A 14,578-nucleotide genomic window follows, 5' to 3' on the forward strand; every position below is an offset into this window, starting at 1 on the left:
TTCCTTCTAAAATTCTCTACTCAAATAAGACGCACCAGGGGTGTCGCTATGAGGATGTTGGTGTAGGCTTTGCTCCTACCAAGGAAGGATTCTTTTCCTCTCCCATGAAATTTTCATATAGTCTCTACATTTCTAGTATTGCTGTAACATAAAACTTTGATTTAGAAATGTAGGCAATCAAGGAAAAGGGGTTGGCAAAACAATCAAGGGAATATGAATGCAAAGAATAGAAGAGTTCAGGCTGTGAACAGTTTTCAATGCCGCATTCCCCGTAATGCTAAAAATTTGGGATCTGAGGGAGTGCCTCTTAGGAGTGCAGAATTCTTATTTGGGGTAAAGATCTAGTTTTACCACCTTTTCAGCAACAACTTTGCTTGATATTACATTTTATATCCAAAGCTCAAAGCTCAGATGTATGAGTCTGAATTGCAGTTGAGCACTGGCAAGAAATCAGTTCAGTGAGCATTGGTAAGAAAGCAGATCTGTATCTTTTTCCTTCTATACATTACTTCACATATATACAAATATATTTATTCATTGTGTCAGAAGCAAACTGAGGGTACAAGTTGTAATGTATTTGAAAACAACATTTTTTTAAAAAAACAACAACAACTTGCCATTATATTAAATGTCCTTTGACCAATAGCTGGCCACTTGGAGTACCTCTGGTGCTGTTGTAAGAAGGTCCTCCATTGTCCATGTGGCAGGGCTCAGACTGCATTGTAATAGGTGGTTTGCGGTTTGCTCTTCTCCACACTCACATGTCATGGACTGCACTTTGTAGCCCCATTTCTTAAGGTTGGTTCTGCATCTCGTGGGGCCAGAGCAAAGTCTGTTCAGCGCCTACCAAGTCGCCCAGTGTTCTGGGTGCCCAGGAGGGAGTCTTTCATCCGGAATCAGTTACTGATTGAGGTTCCGCGTTTTAGCCTGCCACTTTTGGACTCTCACTTGCTGAGGTGTTCCTGTGAACATCTCTGTAGATCTTAGAAAACTATTTCTTGATTTAAGGCAATGGTGTGCTGGCTGATACCCGAACAGGGGATGGGCCGGAGATGTCAGTGCCTTGGTCCTTTCATTGCTACTTCCCGGCAGGTGTTAGGTGGTGCAATGCCAGTTAAACAGTATAATTTCTCCAGTGGTGTGGGATGTAGACACCCTGTGATGATGTGGCATGTCTCATTAAGAGCCACATCCAGTGTTTTAACATGGTGAGATGTATTCCACACTGGGCATGCATATTCATATGACATGAGAGAAGCCTCCCCGCAGGATCGTGACACATCCAGGCATCCCCTGGGCAATGTCTTTGTAGACGGCTGATTCTCTCACAACCAGAAGCGACTTGCAACATATATTTTAAAAAATAAATACCATTTTAAAGTAAGAGGAAAACATGTTTTTGCTTTCAGGTATCAGATATTATTAAGTTTGTCCTGATATTGGTCTGGTCTTGTTCTGATACCAGTACATTTACTGATTCCTGTGACTTGGACTTGAAAGAAAAACAGAATGCAAATGTGTTCCTTTTACTCCTTACTTGTTTCCATTTGTGAATATACTCATTCTGCCTTTGGGAGGGCAACTAAAGACTCATCTTTTTTTTAGTTTCCATTGGTGTGAACTATGTGGGGTTTTGTGAACTTTGAAGAGGGGTGATATGGACTCTCTTCTGTTGGGTAATTGTGTTGCCTAGACATTTGTTGACTACAGTAGACTACAGTAAGCCCTACTGAGTTCAGTGTGACCTGAAGTAACTTTTTTTTTTTAGATTACACTGTATTGCATTCCACTGCCAAACTGTTTTATTCTGAATATAAAATATATATATTAGATTGCTTTTGGGGGGAAAGTCTTCCCAAAGTAATATAATCATAAAATCATCCTTTACAATCCTGCTGCCCTATACACATCTCATGAAATTCAATGGGTATAGCAGTGAGCTGTAAATTGTTCAGCACTGCAGCAAATGTGTAGCTCATGGCCTACAGATTAGCCACAATGAATGCTGAATATGCCTCTGCAGATGGTGTAAGCCATACACAGTAAGGAAAAATCCTATTGATACAAGGACCTCCAAGGTGAATATGGGCAAACAACAGCAATTTTTAGTTGGGCGAGCACATCTGTCTAAACAAAGAGAAGGGAACCATAGTATCACAAGACATCCAGGGAAACTTGTCAAATAGCTTGGGGATAGTCAAAAATTAAACATCTGGATAAACTGTCCAAGTGTAACATCCAGTATTCAGAGGCTCATCACTTCAGAAAACTTAACCAGATGCTCAGCTTGTGATGTGTTTGTATTTTCTTTGCAGTTTCTCCATCTGTGTCCAATGTTTTGTATATGTACATAGAGAAGAGTGCCGTTGTCTTAAATAATGGAGAAAGAGCTTCTATTATATTCCCTCATATTTGCAAAACAGCAGAATATTTCTTCCCAGCAAAGTTCTAGATAGCTTGATAACTTTGGACTGTGGAATTTTTGGAATCAGCAGACCAAATATACCCAGAAACAGGACACCAAATGTGTGTTGGCCAGTGGAATAAATGGAGATAAAATACTAGCTGTGCCCGGCCACACATTGCTGTGGCATAGTCCTAAGTGGGGTTTTCTTCATGGTATTCAAGGTGGCCTAGAAAGGATTCCCCTAGGTATGAAGCAGCCAGGCTTTGAAGTTGCAAGAGTATTCAATTGTATTCAAGTTGGGTAACAATGGAATCCCCTAGGTATGAAGCAGCCAGGCTTTGAAGCTGCAAGGCTATTCAATGGTATTCAAGTTGGGTAACAATGGAGTCCCCAAGTTATGAATCAGCCAGGGTTTGAAGCTGCAAGGCTATTCAATGGTATTCAAGTTGGGTAACAATGGAGTCCCCAAGTTATGAATCAGCCAAGGTTTGAAGCTGCAAGGCTATTCAATGGTATTCAAGTTGGGGAACAACTGGATTTTTCTGGCCTTGTCTCTGCTTTCTTTCTTCTTTTTTTAATGGTTACTCTTTGGAAAATGATGAAGATTGTGGACAAATTTGGTGTAATTTGGCCCAGTGGTTCTGTTGTTAACTCGGTTCTAATTATGCACATAACATTTGTGTGTGTGTGTGTGACGCAGAGGGTTAAACCACTAAGCCGGAAGGTCAGCAGTTCAAATCTGCAGTACAGGGTGAGCCCCTGTTGCTAGCCCCAGCTTCTGCCAACCTAGCAGTTCGAAAACATGCAAATGTGATTAGATTAATAGGTACCTCTTCAGCAGGAAGGTAAAAGGTCGCTCCATGCAGATATGCAAAACCATGCCGGCAACAGATAAGGGATATTTACAGATAACTAGCTCCTAGCCATGGAAGGATGGAACAAGAGCACCTCCCCATGGCCAGAAGTTGAGCATTGCCTCCAGATGCCGGAGATGGAAAAAGGGGGAAGATCTTTACCTCTGTTTGTGTTATTGTATGTTGTTGTGTTAAAGGCATTGAATGTTTGTCTCATATGTGTTATGTAATTCGCTCTGAATCCCTCCAGGGAGATAGAGTGGAATATAAATAAAGTGTATTATTATTATTATTATTATTATTATTATTATTATTATTCACAATACTGGAAGTAACATGATTGTTTAAAAGTCATTTAAAACACTAATGTTTTAAATTAGCATCCCAGCTTCAGTGAATACAAGAGATCCTATTTAACTATACAATTATAGTACTAAGATTCCCGCCATGGCTGCATCCCATGGAACCCTGGGATTTGTATTTTGTTCAGAGGCAGCAGAGGAGCTCTCAAGGGTCAAAATCCTAAATGGTCCACTCTAATTTGCCAGTCCCACAATTTCATAGGATGGAACAATGGCAGCTAATGTGGAATCACAGAGCTATAATGTGACATGAAAAAGCCCTAGGACACCCATCAAGCAATATTACTTCTGTTTACACTCTCTTAACACTCAGAGGTTCTTGCCTGCATGGTCAGTCCCTTATTTTATGGCCCGTTCCATACTGTACAGAAACCAAAATAATGTATAGCCACAAGGCCACTTCAATTCATCAGGTCCAACTGCCAAGGGAACAACCTAGGAAAAATGCAAAGTTGAGTTACATATTTTGTGTTTGTTTAATGATTTGTGCTTCTTAGTGGGACTGGACATGCATTAATGAATTAATATATTTGTAATCCTTGCCTGCCCTTTTCTGTTGGATTTATCAACAAGTAAAGATTGGAACAGCAGATATTCATGGTATCCTATGCAAGGAAATGGGACTTATTCTCTGTTGCTTAATCCCTTACTAGCACAAGTGTGCACTGGTTCTAGGTGACGAAGGCCATTCTCTATTATCTTTAAGGCAACACCTTGAGCAATTCTGCTTCACACTTTCTCTAGAAACATTTTCCAATCTCTAATTTTACCTAACTTTCTTTCATTAATGTAGCAGTTTATTAGTAACCAAACTCCAACTTTATTGCTGTCAGTTTTTTGTTTGTTTGTTTTTTCGTGTCAGGAGCTACTTGAGAAACTGCAAGTTACTTCTGGTGTGAGAAAATTGGCTGTCTGCAAGGACGTTATCCAGGAGACGCCCGGATGTTTTATCATTCTGTGGGAAGCTTCTCTCATGTCCTTGCATGAAAAGCTGGAGCTGACAGATTGGAGCTCACCCCACTCCCCAGATTCGAACCGCCAACCTTTTGGTCAGCAGTCCTGCTGGTACAAGGGTTGTTGGCCAGATATCAACTCCTCTCCTCTTTCAGTATGGCACTTCCAAAAAGCAGTTTTACTATCCATGAAACAGAGGTTAGAAAAATTACATTTTTACTATAACCCTCAGAATACTCCAAGATGGAAGCTGTGAACAAAATAGTAACTTCTTCCAAGACAGATTAGCAAGACGGCAGCTAATGCATTTGAAATACATTAATTTCATTCAAAGGGATGTGAAAACATAATCACAGCAGGTCTATTTTTCAAGGGGATGAAATACAATCATTTAAGGAGACCAAGAAGGTTATGCAGAAGAGCAAAAATACCATGTGGGTATACTTAGCATGATTGTGTGGATCAAGTGTTGGGTGCGGGGTGGGAAATTAGGATGTACCATAATAATAATCCAAATCAGTTAAGATCAAATCTATTTATAATAGACAAGTCCAAAACATCTGAAGGGAAGGCTACCGTTTGCTTGGGCCTGGAATAGATGGATACACATCCCCATGTCTTCCAAAGCGCCACCCAAGGACACACATAAATATATAGATATAGGTGGACAGCTATGGGAAGTTTATAGCTATAGGTGGGTCGCTATGGGAATAGAGGGATTCATATCTCTATGTCTCGCAAAATGCCATCCAAAAACACAGATAAGTACTGTATATAGATACTAGCTGTGCCCGGCCACACGTTGCTGTGGCGAAGTGTGGTGGTATGGGAAATAAAGTATTGAGGAATTGTTGGTAGTTAGCATATGTTATTTCCTGTATTTTATAGGCTGTGTGGAAGGGGCCTAAGTGGAACCCTGCCTGTCCCCTGGGGGCCATTGTGGCTAAGAGGGTTGCTATGACATGAAGGGGCGGGGCCTAAAGGGGGTGGGGGCCTACCCTTCTGACTGGCAGCCAGGGGGAGAACAGTTCTTCCTCGTCCTCTGTATTTTGGACTTTATTTTTCTATGTTTTTTTTTTACTGAAAAACACAGATTGAATGACTATATCTTTTGTGGCCAAATTTGGTGTGATTTGGTTCAGTGGTTGTGTTGTTTACTTCATGGGAAAAATGCACATTACATTTATATATATATATATAGATGATATATCTCTCGATGTTGCTAAAAACAAGGAACAATTTTATTTCCACTTTAAGGTAATCATATACATGTCTAGTCAAAAAATGGACCTCATTTACTTCAATTAGACTTATTCCTGTATATAGTAGTGCTGCCTATGTTTGGGTTTCTAAGAAATGGTTCCCTCTGGAGTTCAAATATTGATAGTAAATCATGCCATATAAAGGATCCTCTGAAAAATACCAGTCAGGGAGGGCATTAAAAAGCCTATGACAGTCATTTATGTATTTATATAATGATCTCATGTCTGAACCTTTTCTATTCAAACAAATATACAAAATCACATTTGTCCTCAATAGAAGCTGACTCAGATGTCAGTTTGTCTTGCCCGAATATAAATAAAATGAGCACTCATTATATTTTATCTATCTTGACTGTTTCAGACATTTGTTTTCTGTTAATCAGGTTGAGCATTAACTCTGGTTGACTGACTCTTTTTATAACAGCCAGGATGTTAAGAATGAGTGATTCAACAACTATGTTGATGTAGGAAACCAGTCGAGGAAGCAGCAAGAAGGAATAACCCAGACTATCACCTTCTAAGACTGATGGCATTCAAAATGGTTACCACCTAATAAGCCTGTGAATCTGGCTAATTGTGCCAGACCACTAAAGTGGACAAGTGATGAGATTTAGTTGATATCTGAAGTTTTATAAGATGACAAAGGGATATTTCCATTTTTAAAGTATTTATATGTTTAATGACTTTCTTGGCCGTTTCCTCTTCAAATTTGGGGACGATAAGAAAATTAGGTGGCACAGCGGGTTAAATTGCTGAACTTGCTGGCCAAAACTTGTTGTTTGAATCCATTGAGCGGGGTGAACTCCGCTGTTAGCCCCAGCTTCTGCCAACCAAGCAGTTCAAAATGTGCGTAGATCAATAGGTACCACTCCGGTGGTAAGGTAATGATGATTTATGTAGTCATGCTGGCCACACGATCTTGGAGGCATGTACGGACAACACCGGCTCTACATCTTAGAAATGGAAACGAGCACCAACCCCCAAAATCCAACATGGCTGGACTTAATGTCAAGGGGAAACCTTTACCTTTACTAAGAGAATTTCGTTCAAGTTTTCTCACACAATAGGAATTTAAAAAATACAGTAAACTCTCCGTTTTCCTAGGAGTTGGGGTGTGGATAGCCATAAAAGTGGGAAAACAGAAAAGAGTGGCAAAGAGCTCTGCCATATTCGCACCCCAAAGAATTCAGAAAGGCCAGAAGTGATGTTGCATTGGAGGCTGGATCTACACTGCCATATAATCCAGATTTTCAAAGCAAATAATTCAGGTTATCTACCTTGAACTGATAATCTGGATTTGATATGGCTGTCTAGAGGGGGCCTGAGACAGGGAATTAGTGTGCCTTTTGGGTTCTCCTGGAACAGACTTAAGTTCTCAGTTTTCTACACAAAACTCAGAGAAGGGAATAGCTATTTTTTTACATGCAAGTTAAGGTGCAAAGCTTATGGATAAGTCAAGCAGGTTTTTGGGGTTGATTTTCTGACTAAAATTTCTAGATGTGTAGGTGAGCATAAACAGTAATTGGCACATAGATCTGAAGAATCTCTTAGAACCACTGTCATCCAAAAAGCACCCCTGCACACTCACAACCAACTAACCAATGACGTACACTAGAACAGTGGTTCTCAACCTGTGGTTCCCCAAATGTTTTGGCCTTAAACTCCCAGAAATCCTAACAGCTAGTAAACTGGCTGGGATTTCTGGGAGTTGTAGGCTAAAACACCTGGGGACCCACAGGTTGAGAACCACTGAATTAGAAGAATCAGATACAGAATGGCAATCGAGCCTGTTTCCATACATAGAAAGACAACATTGTTACTTCTCAGAAATTATCACAACTATTTGTCAACTACTCGAAATATTTTGCAAGCAGCAGATGGGTTTGAAAGCATAAAAGTCAGCAGCGAACCAAAACTCCTACAACTTGGTACAGATGGTCATGTACTTCAGAATGTTTTTTTAAGTTTTATTTAAAAACAGAACTGGTTTATATTTGACTGTTTGGAAGAGATGGTCAATTACCAAACCAATCATGAGTTTTAAATTCATGTCCTGTATTTTAATTTTAGTTCTCTATATTTTAACAAGCGTTTTATAGAAATCTGTTTAAATACTAATCTTTTATAGAAATACATTTAATATGTGTATTTATATAATTTTTACAATATTTATGTGTTTTAACTATGCTGTAACCCACCTTGAGCCATAAGGAGAGGTTGGTAAGAAATAAAATAATAGTAATAATTATTATTATTATTATTATCATCATCATCATCCTTACCTTGGCCACATTCCAGAAATACCTGAAAACCGGGTTATTTCAATGTGTTTTTGACTAATTGGGCACAATTTGACAGAGTCCTTTTACCTCCACCTATAACCAGCCACTGCACTTTATTACTGGTCCATCATATTAGTGACCTTGTAATATATTGCACATGTATAATTTATTGCCTTGCCTGTAATTTGAACATGCCCATTGCGCCCAGCTATTGGTTATTGGTTATCGGTTGTTTTTGAATTTATGCTTTTATGATTTTTATATCTTTTAATGTATTAACTCATTGTAATTGATTGTATCTTATGTTGTTGTATTTTATTGTTGCATTACTGGGCATATGTTGTTGGGCTTGTCCCCATGTGACCCGAGTCCCTTCAGGGAGATGGGGCAGGGTATAAGATTAAAGTTGTCATAATCATCATCATCATCATCATCATCATCATCATATCACAAACTGCACTACAATGAAACACAACTGAAATTCCCTGTCTGTTGGTAGTCTTGGGTCTCCTATTGAACAGACTCACTGCCAGAATTGTCAAGAGCACACAGCTACAACACTGCAACCTCACAATACTCCAAGGAGCCATGACTTGCACATCTCTGACGACCTAGTAGGGCCTAGGATTTCAGAGTCTGTTGCCAATCTGACTCCCCATGATACAAACGGCTTTGCAGAACATGAATTCCACTACAACAATAATAAAATCATGCCACTGTCTGTAGTAAAATTCCATAGCTAAACGTACATAAAATCTCTAGAGAAGTTCAAAACTCTCTCTCAGAAACTACTTGTGTGTTCCATACCAGTGGTTTCAGTGAGTCCTGTGTAGGTTTCGGCCTGATCTTTAAAAGAGTTAATGTTAGTGAGCCACATAGCTCAAACAGGCTCAGCAACTTGTGTATCTCCTTTGAAATTCAGAAAATCCTGTCCTGCTGACAAGGGAGGCACCGCTGCTTTCTCCTTCTCCCTAATGGCATGTGAAGTTAGGGGATATCAATTCAAATGGCTTTCTAAATCTTTACTTACACCATGCAGAATTCCTTCAAAGATATGCAGCGCATAGTATTATACGTTTTACACAGACCTACTCCAAGTTCTTCTGCCAACCTAGCAGTTCGAAAATATGCAAGTGTGAGTAGATCAATAGGTACCACTCCAGTGGGAAGGTAACGACGCTCCATGCAGTCATGCCGGCCACATGACCTTGGAGGTGTCTACAGACAATTCCTGCTCTTCGGCTTAGGAATGGAGATGAGCACTAACCCCCAAAGTCGGACACAACTAAACTTAATGTCAGGAAAAACCTTTACCTTTTTACTCCAAGTTGGATGGGAACTAGTAAAGAAAATAACTCTATTCCCAGCAGTTTCTCAACCAGGAGAGCTTCCATACCATCTGGATCAAATGTGGGTAAAACCAAGAGTGAATTTGCCACCTGCGTGGTTATGCATCCAGCAGCAACCCCAACTAGGAATTTGATTGGAGATTCCATTAATTTGTATTTGTCACAAGAAAGGTTGTGTGAAGACAGTACAGATAAAGATAATTTAGAACTATATCACACAAGGTTGGCAAATCAACTTGGACACTGGAATGCACATCCCACTGTCTGTCTGCTTCCTCCCCGTGACTAACCATTTCTCACTATTGAGAGGTGAAGCCCCTCAACAGCTCACAATCCCACAATGTTCCTATTACCTACCTTGGTTCAATGAGTCCTTCACACTTCTTTGCCAACATGCTGGCAGTAAAAGTGATGTTAGAGGGCAGGATCCACCTCTTCTTCCACTTCCCCCCTCTCCCTCACTATTTCTGTTTTTCGTATGCATATATATACAGACTAGCGTGGATTATTTGCCCGGGTTATTTGAAAAAGGCATTGTTTGTTTTAGGGTGCTGTTGCACCTCAGCGCTGTTCACCTTGCTCTTAACACACACTCCACTACAGCAAGCTAGGTTTAAACAGTATATTGATAAAAGATAGCAAAGTCTGAATAAAAAGCAGTAAAGAAAGCAAACATCCAGATGCAATGGCACTCAATAAAAACAATATAATCCAGCAGTAAAAGCAATTGGCAAAATATAAATCCAAGTTTCAGATGTAGGAAATTAGTCCCGAAAAACAAGGTACCCTGAACTTCAGAGCAAAAAGCAAAACACAGTTTCCAGGCATGAAAGCAAACAAAAGTCCTTTTCCATGAGCTTAAAACAAGGTAGGAGATGTGCTTCCAAAGATCAACGTTGCTACATCTGAAATCACTTCCTGTTCCTACTGTATTTAGCCATGTTTGCAAGCCAGAAAGGCATTTATCTGCCCTTGGCTTCCCACGCATTTATTAGCTATTCTGAGGGAATGCCTGGGCCAATGAACCTTCAACCTCAACCTTGTATCTCTGTCTAAGGAAGATTCCTCAGACTCACTGCCCGAAACACCTGGAGCTTGTTGATGTTCTGAATCTAGTGAAAGGTCACCCTTATTATCGTTTCTTGTTTCCTCACCAGAGCCTTCAACAATCCCAGCATCAGAGCCTTCAAGATTTCCCACATCAGCATTGCTTTGGTCAGCCTGCATAAATCCAAATCCCCCTTCATCGTCAGACTGAACCACAACAGGGGTTAGGTAATATCATTTAGTTAATTAATAAGACTATTAGGGGGGGAAAACAGTCTTTGATTTGGTTTTTTATGAATGCTCCCATTAGAAAATACATAACTATGTGGGTGAACTACAATTCCCAGAACTGCGGGTCAATCCTCCTCAAGCCAAGCCTGTATGCACAGCTGGCCATGTTCAATCACTGTGCCAAGTTTGATCCAAGTCTGTTGTTGGCTAGGTTCAGTACTCTCTGGTAAGGTTGAACTACAACTCCAACCCCCTGAAACCCCACTTGTATGCACAGTGGGCCATGTTGGGCCATGTTCCAGGTCCAGGGTTCAGAGTGCTCTTAGATTGCAGGTGAACTATACATCCTAGTTCCTACAACTCCTATAAATCATGGTGAATTCTCCCCAAACCTCTCTCTCTAGTATGTTCAGTTGCAGTGTGCATTAGAAAAGAATAGAAAAGGGTTAAGGGAAAGGCAGTGAGTGGGGTCATGCAAACTCCACATCAATGGAGAGAGAAAGGAACAGTGGGATGTGGCTTGCTGTCACCTGCAATGTCCTTGGAGGGAGGGCTTTGGTGGCTCCACAGCACTGTGAGTTAAAGCAGTTTGTGGAGGCCAGAGGCTGTCTGTGTAAATGGACACCTCCGCCACATACACACATACAGATTTTGACATTTATTATGTGTATAGATTATACTGATAGCTGCCTTTTTTGTTTCTTCATTGCTGAATTTGCAAAATTACTCTGAAAAAAAATACAAAGCAGCAGACGTGTGAGATGGCAGGTTACAATCACAGGACTATAGATCAGAGCAACTGTGTGAAACTGAAAATGATGAACCTATTTTTATATTTTAAAGTCAGGGCAGAAAAGCAAGACTCTGGAGCCCCTAATGGAAGCATAGAAATTAGCCAAAACAGACAGCAGACAATTTTTTGCTGACAAATGCCTGTCTTAATGGCCAGTTGAAGAACTTGGGGATTTGGATTAAATTTATTCATTCCCCAACCAAACAGCCTGGAGATTCTAATGCTTTATGGATGCTAATCTCATCCTCTCAAGACAACTAAACTCATCCTCAGCGGTAAACACAGAATGCTGTTAATCAGCCAAAGAACTAGAGAACATTGTCTGCTGTGCTCATCAGCAAAAGTATAATTTGTCGACAGCTGGATTTCAATTTGATGTTTTTGCAGGAATTATTAAAAGGGGAGAGGAATGACTTGTAAGACTGTCATGGTACTCTTTTCTCAGCTTGTGGCAATTCTATTTAGAAATGAATGAGTATCTCTAAAGAAGAAGAAGAAATATATTATTAGAACGTCACCATTATTTTTACTAGCCACTATATGTGCCTCCCAGTGTTCTACAACAATCTGAGCCCAATTTGACTCACAGCATAAAGAACCAGCCTCATCAGAGTGTGTTAACCCATCTAGCACAAGACGATACACGCTGTTACGCAGGAGAACTGCATTTGTTCTTACCCTCTTGTGCAATCTCTTTTGAAGTCAGGAGAGCTAACACCAGACAGGAATATTGTATTCCTTATGATATTACAGCTTTCAGTCCAATGAAACTGCTAGATTTTGTTCTTATAATTTGTTGCAGTAGTGCTGACAAGATAGATACAGAAACTCAGAGAACAGTCTTCATCTCTCTCATTCTCTTGAAAGCATCTTGCATCCCAAGTACTATGATTTATTTATTTATTTTGAGCAGCGGTCTTATACCCAATGATAGTAGGAGTAAGCTCCATTAAACTCAGATTCCCTTGTGAATTGCTATTTATCGTGTCATACTCAGACAAATCCAAGGGGAATGTAGTTGCCATCAACTAAAATCACTATCTTTGTTATTCATCACCAGCCAAAAGTACTGTATATCGTATTTCACCATGTAATAGTTACACTTTCCCCCCTTCAAAAAATGGTGGTGCAACCATTATGTGAGGAAAATTTGGAAGCCTATGGGGCCTCCCCTGGCCAGCAGCCAAGGGAGACCCCATAGGTCTCTACTGCTGGTGTGCACGGGTGAATGATGCTGACTCTCAAGGGAGGCCTCCTAGCTCTCATGCCTTCATCCATTTTTGTGTCTGCCCCTCAGAGGTACAATGGCTGTTCCAAGGGGGAGGTGTATGGTGTATGTGCGGGGTGCGATTATTGTGTGAGGGATCATTAAATCCCCAAATTTGGACCCCAAACTATTATGTGGTGGCAACTCTTATACAATGAAATATGGATATCTTGTTCATAGAATTTTGCTGTGGAGGAGGTGTTTTGAAAACTTCCAACATCATACATACATCCTATAACAATTTTCCCAAGCCGGGTTCTTACCAAATCATTGACCATTCCTCCTATGTGTAAATTGTCACCTATCAGGGATAAAGAATAGAATATTCCCCCTTTACATGATCTTCACACCAGTTGCATGGGGGGAAGGCTGAAAGTAAATTTACCAGCACTGATTTTGCTGTGCTTAGTTGGAGGTCTCTGGGCCCAACTGGGGATCTGGTCCTACTATTAGACAAAGTGAGGCATCCATCTCAGGCAGCATAGTTTGGGTGCCACAAAATGGATAGCAAACTGTTGGTTATATTTACATTGCTGTTATTATAGTTCTGTTTCCAGAAAAAGACATTGAGGGATTTTTTTGCCTCATGTACCGAAATAATGTGGCTGGGTTTTAAGTACCATCTACTTTATCTCAATGGGTAAGACAGAAATTTCAGTGTCCCATCTCAGGCAGCAAAATGTCTTACAACTCATGGTTATGGTGAAGGTTATAAGAAAGTAGATCCTCCAGGGGGGAAAAAGGAAATTCTGTCACTGTGTGACAGTTTTGAGGAATATATATGGCTGTGGTGCAAATGATGAACAAACAGCTGGAATTCGGATGCTGTGGGCCAAGAAAAGTAGTTAGAACAGCTGAAGACTGTTTGGGACACAGGTGGCAGAAACTGGGCCAGAGTCAAAATCTCTATGTAAGTGGTGGCAAATGATCCTAGGCAATTTAGAATATAAATACAAAGAAAGATGAGTTTAATGCAGTTGAACTGTGTGGGACAATATTCTAACCACAGTCAGATTAGATCTGACCGTAGGCTATGAGTCAACTGTCTGCCTTTATTTCCTGTCTTACAAAAAATGCATGGGTCTATTGGCTTCACATCAATTTTCTGTATACTGCCAGGCAATGATTAACCAGAAGGTGGATGAAATCCCTTCCAGCAAAAAAGTGAACAGTGAAATAGTAATGAACTAATTAAGATTTAAACAACAAAAATAATTTTTAAATTACTATGTTTTCATCATAGCTTCTTGATTATTATCCCACTCTCACACACACCTCATTGAATATCTATGAGACTTGCCTCCCGTCCAAACTGCAGAATTATAATAGTACGACACTACTTTAACTGCCATCACTCCATCCAATGGAATCCTGGGATTTCTAGTTTGTTGTGGTGTCAGAGCTCTTTCACCAAACTATAAAACCCAGAATTCCATAAAACTGAACTATGGTAGTTAATATGTATGGAGCCTTCCATGGATTAAATTGCTGAGCTGCTGAACTTGCTGACTGAAAGGTTGGCCGTTCGAATCTGGGGAGAGGGGTGAGCTTCCACTGTTAGCCCCAGGTTCTGCCAAACTAGCAGTTCAAAAACATGCAAATGTGAGTAGATTGGTAAGTACCGCTCCGGCAGGAATGTAACAGCGTTCCATGCAGTCATGCTGTCCACATGACCTTGGAGGTGTCTACAGACAACGCCAGCTCTTCGGTTTAGAAATGGAGATAAGCACCAACCCCCAGAGTCGGACACAACTAGACTTAATGTCAGGG

The 14,578-nt window shown here is 40.3% G+C and overlaps 1 protein-coding gene and 1 long non-coding RNA gene across 4 annotated transcripts in view; one reads left to right on the top strand and one right to left on the bottom strand.

The window, feature by feature from the left end:
* Positions 1–14,578, bottom strand: part of LOC107983377 (uncharacterized) — an 85,220-nt gene that overhangs the window by 60,846 nt on the left and 9,796 nt on the right. The gene's annotated exons all lie outside the window — the stretch shown is intronic.
* The window catches only part of itgb6 (integrin subunit beta 6), an 86,609-nt gene that overhangs the window by 4,101 nt on the left and 67,930 nt on the right, over positions 1–14,578 (top strand). The window contains exon 2 of one of the 2 annotated variants that reach the window (XM_062965323.1): positions 10,628–10,745. The exons of the other annotated variant lie outside the window; for it this stretch is intronic. The gene's annotated coding sequence lies outside the window, so the exon portion shown is untranslated. The remainder of the gene's footprint in view (positions 1–10,627; positions 10,746–14,578) is intronic. 2 annotated transcript variants of the gene reach the window in all.

This window comes from Anolis carolinensis, chromosome 1, assembly GCF_035594765.1.
Source record: "Anolis carolinensis isolate JA03-04 chromosome 1, rAnoCar3.1.pri, whole genome shotgun sequence".
Lineage (NCBI taxonomy): Eukaryota > Metazoa > Chordata > Lepidosauria > Squamata > Dactyloidae > Anolis > Anolis carolinensis.